The sequence below is a fragment of the Schistocerca piceifrons genome, chromosome 2 (assembly GCF_021461385.2).
Source record: "Schistocerca piceifrons isolate TAMUIC-IGC-003096 chromosome 2, iqSchPice1.1, whole genome shotgun sequence".
Lineage (NCBI taxonomy): Eukaryota > Metazoa > Arthropoda > Insecta > Orthoptera > Acrididae > Schistocerca > Schistocerca piceifrons.
Genome location: NC_060139.1, coordinates 816569789 through 816576508, shown reverse-complemented (window position 1 = coordinate 816576508; position 6720 = coordinate 816569789).

The following is a 6720-nucleotide window of genomic DNA, read 5'->3' as shown; positions in this document are numbered from 1 at the left end:
ACATCCATGCCCGAGGCAGGATTCGAACCTGCGACCGTAGCGGTCGCGCGGTTCCAGACTGTAACGCCTAGAACCGCACGGCCGCTCGCTTTGACACGCTCTGGTAAGTTATTGAATATTTGAGTACCCATGTATTTGGCTCCTTTTTGCACTAATATTAAGCTTTTATAGTCCTTATAGAGATTGTTTTGGTTCTGGTATTATAATCATGTTTTGCACCGTATTGTGTAAAAAGAAACGTGTTGGAAATGACAAAGGACATCAGTGAGTATATGTACTGAGAAGTAGTAAAAAATGGTTCAAATGGCTCTGAGCACTATGGGACTTAACATCTGAGGTCATCAGTCCCCTAGAAGTTAGAACTACTTAAACCTAACCAACCCAAGGACATCACACACATCCATGCCCGAGGCAGGATTCGAACCTGCGACTGTAGCGGTCGCGCGGCTCCAGACCGTAGCGCGTAGAGCCGCTCGGCCACTCCGCTGGCGTTTGCGAAGTACAGTTAGGTAAATTTAGATAACATCTATTCCAAGAACACTGTGTGTCCATTGTTTTGACATCGAATAATACCTCGCGTAGGGATCACGTGAATAAGATGAGAGGGATTACAGCTCACACACTGGCATATAGACATTTCTCCCTCGCGCAGTACGTGAGAAGGGCGGGAACAAAAATCTTTAATATTGGTGTGACGTTCTCTCCTCCGCGCACTGAACAGCGGATTCCGGAGTAACTTGTTACGGAAGGTTAAAAAAACTAATGGTTCAAATGGCTCTGAGCACTCTGGGACTTAACATCTGAGGTCATCAGTCGCCTAGAACTTAGAACTACTTAAACCTAACTAACCTAAGGACATCACACAACACCCAGTCATCACGGAAGGTGAAACTTAGAAACACTGCACTGTTTGTCAGATTACACGGCAGGTGTGCAAGCCAGCGACTACAATCCACTCAAACACTCAATTGATGAAGCTCAGGAGGAAAGAAAAGCTTCGAAAGCAGACAACTATTAAATGACAGAGGAAATTTAATCACGGACAAACTGATCGTGGCAAAGACAGATCGCCCAGGAAAATATTAGCATATCTGGTTCTCGAATATATATGTGGAGATGTCGTGGCAACACCGTGCCGCAAGGGGAATGGCGTTGCGATGTAACTAGGCAGTGCGGCCCGGCTACCAATTGCAGGCAGTGGGGGCCGCTCTTTGTTACTGCGCCTGTGACTCAGGGTTGGCGGAGCGGGTCGCCACCAGTGCCCCAGTCTCGGCGCTTCTCCCCCTGAGTGTTCATTGTTAACGAGCTCCTGATACATACAACCCCCTCCCTGCAGGCTGGCTACCTACTGACACTGTTCCGTGGGGGATGTGGAGCTACAGGGGCGGCGGAAGGCGCGGCTCGCCTGGTCTGCCACTGTGTCAGGCAGGGAACAACATCTGCAGCACTGCATGTGGATTTTAAACACGCCAAGCGCGATGAAACCATGTACGTATTATACTGACATGGAGCTCTTTCTCCGTTTCGGCCCTTCGAATATCAGGACTCACACCTTAAAATCGCTGAAGTTATGCAATCTGAGACTATTACGATATCATCTGGACAGTGAATCCTCTGAATATCAGACTAAAACACTGAATTTAGACCCTCGCGTAATTTTGATGCTCCTCGGTGATTATATTTGTCAGTAGAAAAAGTTTCGAGGCATGATAAAAGCCTGCCGATGCGACCGAGAGGGTTCTAGGCGCTACAGTCTGGAACCGCGCGACCGCTACGGTCGCAGGTTCGAATCCTGCCTCGGGCATGGATGTGTGTGATGTCCTTAGGCTAATTAGGTTTAAGTAGTTCCACGATCTAGGGCACTGATGACCTCAGAAGTTAAGTCCCATAGTGCTCAGGGACATTTGAACTTGATAAAAGAAAAACGGAGAACCGTTAGAAAGGTGGTTGTAATGCTTCTGGTGTTCTACATAGTCTCTCCCCACCTGAGTACAAAGCACAGAACGTTCAGCTGAAACTACTAGAAAAGTCTTTTTTAGGATGTTCAGCTTGGCCGTTTTTCAGCTTGATTGTCTGTCATGTCATCGAAGCATGTACCCATTCTGTGAATCTAAGCACGTTGTCATTTCATTAGGTTCCTACTGATAGTCCCGCCACCCATGATGATTTTTTCCAGAAAAGAATTGCCCGGGTATTGCATTTCATTCAAGTCATGGGAGGCGTCCAGGCGTCATTGGTTTTGTTCGGGAATTAAGGTGTGAGGGACCAACTTTGCACAGGATTCTTCTTCTCCAAAAACATTTTGGAGAATGTCTTAAACACATGCTTCACAGATGTTGCTCCATTAATATTTGTCACACAATGACGTTGACACACTACGATCGCATGTCCAGTACTTAACACTGTCTGCTCGCAATTGACTGGTCGAATACACACCTGTTGTTTGCAGTTGGTAGTTCAATATCTACGTCAACATCTACATAGATACATACATACTCAAAAAGCCACCGCATGTGAGTGGCGGAGCGTACCGTGTACCAACACTAGTCATTTTCTTTCGTGTTCCATCCACAAACAGAGCGAGTGAAAAATGACTATCTACAATCCTCAAGTACAGAGTACGTGAAGGAACTCGTCCCCATTCTTGCTGCGGTATACCGTACGTCTCTAGAACAGCGTAGCGTTCCAAAAGATTGGAAAAGGGCACAGGTCATCCCCGTTTTCAAGAAAGGATGTCGAACAGATCTGAAGAACTATAGACCTATATCTCTAACGTCGATCAGTTGTAGAGTTTTGGAACACGTATTATGTTCGAGTATAATGACTTTTCTGGAGACTAGAAATCTACTCTGTAGGAATCAGCATATGTTTTAAAAAAGACGATCGTGTGAAACCCAGCTCACGCTATTCGTCCACGAGAGTCAGAGGCATGGGTTCCCAGGTAGATGCCTTGTTTCTTGATTTCCGCAAGGCGTTTGATACAGTTCCACAAAGTCGTTTAATGAACAAAGTAAGAGCATATGGACTATCAGACCAGTTGTGTGACTGGATTGGAGAGTTCCTAGATAACAGAACGCAGTATGCCATTCTCAATGGAGAGAAGTCTTCCGAAGTAAGAGCGATTTCAGGTGTGCCGCAGGAGAGTGTCGCAGGACCGTTGCTATTCACAATATACATAAATGACCTTGTGGATAACACCGGAAGTTCACTGAGGCTTTTTGCGGATGATGCTGTAGCATATCGAGAGGTTGTAACAACGGAAAATTGTACTGAAATGCAGGAGGATCTGCAGCGAATCGACGCATGGTGCAGGGAATGGCAATTGAATCTCAATGTAGACAAGCGAAATGTGCTGCGTGTACATAGAAAGAAAGATCCTTTATCATTTAGCTACAATATAGCAGGTCAGCAACTGGAAGCAGTTAATTCCATAAATTATCTGGGAGTAGGCATTAGGAGTGATTTAAAATGGAATGATCATATAAAGTTGATCGTCGGTAAAGCAGATGCCAGACTGAGATTCGTTGGAAGAATCCTAAGGAAATGCAATCCAAAAACAAAGGAAGTAGGTTACAGTATACTTATTCGCCCACTGCTTGAATATTGCTCATCAGTGTGGGATCCGTACCAGATAGGGTTGATAGAAGAGACAGAGAAAATCCAACGGAGAGCAGCGCGCTTCGTTACAGGATCATTTAGTAATCGCGAAAGCGTTACGGAGATGATAGATAAACTCCAGTGGAAGACTCTGCAGGAGAGACGCTCAGTAGCTCGGTACGGACTTTTGTTGAAGTTTCGAGAATATACCTTCACCGAGGAGTCAAGCAGTATATTGCTCCCTCCTACGTATATCTCGCGAAGAGACCATGAGTATAAAATCAGAGAGATTAGAGCCAACACAGAGGCATACCGACAATCTTTCTTTCCACGAACAATACGAGACTGGAATAGACGGGAGAACCGATAGAGGTACTCAAAGTACCCTCCGCCACACACTGTCAGGTGGCTTGCGGAGTATGGATGTAGATGTAGATGTAGATCCTCCGCGTGAACCCTAATTTATCTTCGTAGCTCTAAAGCAAAATGTGTGTTGAAGGCAATGCAACTGTTATTCTGTCAGCTCGAAATACTGGTTCTCTGAATTTTCTCAGTAGTGTTCCTCGAAAAGAACGTCGCCTCCTCCAGGTATTCCCATTTGAGTTCCCGAAGCATCTCCGTAACACTTGCGTGTTGTTAGAGCTTACCGGTAACCGCTCTAGCAGCCCGACTTTGAACAGCTTCGACATCTCTCTTTAATCCGACTTTGTACGGATCCCAGACACTCAATCAGTACTCAAGAATTGGTCGCGCTAGCATCTTATATGCGGCCTCCTTTATAGATGAACCACAATTTCCCAAAACTCTCACAATAAACCGAAGTCGACCATTCGCCTTCCCTACTGCAATCCTCACACGCTTTTTCGAGGTGTCACCAAGGTTACTGCGCTAACATAACTTACGCGCATGGAATAAAATCATTCAGGGAACCCTTTTGCATGGACGGTGGATGCCCAGAGTTAGCAGTGGAATTTGTCTACTCTTCTACGAAACACGATCCTGCTTTACATCTTATACCAAACTTTTCACCGTCTCTTTACCAATACTACAATGTTTTAATTTGCGAATTTTAGTTTCTTCTTGCGATCGGACGTCCAAATAATTTACAGGAATGGAGCCAGTAAAGTCGTCAACAGCCCAAACACTTCGATAGGTGAACACCATGATAGTGAATATAGCAACACAGAGAGTCTGGCATACAAATTCAAAGTGTTATTAAATAAGCTGTTGACGTTAAAATGGGAAGCGACCCTATTAACAGTGGCGGAGGTTTTTGGTTAAATTATGCGTGGACCTCGTTAAATAACACAGGGACACGACGTTACTTGCTCACCCTTTCCTAATTAATATGTTATCATAGATAACGTCTGACGTTGACAGTCTTTGGTTGTCTGGCGGTGCTCGTTGTTTAAGGTGTGTATTATCTTTCGCACATGCGACCGTGTTCCTGGTTGGCACAGACCTGCCCTTCGAGGTTAATATGCCATACATGGCGATCTCTCGTTTCTTTTGTGTTTTTAATATGACGAAATATCGGCGTTGGTCCGGGATGTTACAAAGCTTCATTCCCGACAGTTATATGAAAGGTCTTCTTTTGAGAGGACATGCTGAAAAGCAATGCCTCCAATTTTTTATGTAAAAACTCTCGAAGTTTTTAAATATAAGCGACTTCATTAACATTCTACAGCTTTATTATTCATGTCTACATGTTTATTTCTCGAAACAGTCATCCTGATGACGAACATATTTACCCCAACGAGAGACCAGTTTGTTGATACCGTCAACATAGACTGTTTGAATATGTTAACGGAACCTCAACCTCATCCCTGCCTGAATCACGGGGTCCCGGGTTCGACTACCGGCCGGGTTGGGGATTTTCGCCGCCCGGGGACTGGGTGTTTGTGTTGTCCTTATCATTTCATCCTCATCATGACCACTGGTGACAGTGGCTACACTGGACTGTGTAAGAATTGGACTGCGTAATAATTGGGACTTTGTACGGTCGCTGATGACCGCGCAGTTGAGCGCCCCACAAACCAAACATCATCATCACCATCATCATCATCATCATCATCCCTGCCTGCATCACTATCAAAGTGAAGTTTTCAAATGTTTCCTTTACTTTTTTGAAACAGATGTAGATCGGATGAGGCCCGGTCGAAATGCAGAAATAACTGTGAAACGTCATTCGTACCGTGTGCTTATTTCCTTGTTGTCGCACTGTGAAACGCATAAGTTTCTTTTACATTACCTATTATGATAGCACACAATGAAATTTATAATTTATACCAAATATTGCCAGTTTTTTGTTGGTGGTACTGAATTTAGTTATAGAAAGCATCTACCAGAAAAATAGATTTTGATATATAAATTTTATGCGACGTGCAAAATTGGTTTAGGAGGTGTTCCTTTCAACAACAAAAATTTCTTTTCACTTTATGTATCATCATCATTAAGAACAAGTCACGGTAGAAGCTAATTCGATAAAATAGAGGAAATATAGGGAAAAATAGAAATAGTGAATCCTGGTGCTGATTACTATCGCCGGGAATATTTTATCGTCAAGTTGAATGACAACTGTATTTTTAATTAAATTTAGATTCTTGTAGATTCTGGACATTTAAAACAAACAAAAATTAGTGAAGTACACTGTGCAGACGTGAAGGAATTTCATTTGGGTGTGAGTAAGATTCTGAAGCTATGAAGAGCCTCATCTGATAATGTGTTTGACTAATTATCACACGGTGCAGTTTCGTTACCCTATAATTTTAATTTCTTCTTCAGTATTTCCTGTTTTCGACAGAGCAAAGCGAGATCGGAAAAGCCAACGCACAATAACTTTAGATGAAGAAGCAGATCAAAGACAGTGTTAGGACGTTGTACTAAAGTCGTTACCCCACAGAAGGCACCAATGTCGCAACAGAACGTCTCTGCTGACAGATACAGACACAGTACGATGGAAATAGCTAAAAGGTAACCAAATTGACACGATACTAGCGGTCGTATCGAATTTACTGTGGCAGCATCAGTCCTGCTGGCAGTGAAAGGATTACGGCCATATTCGACCATTCATCCATACTTGAGGTCACTAACGTACGCTAGTGCTCAAGGCTAATCGTTTCG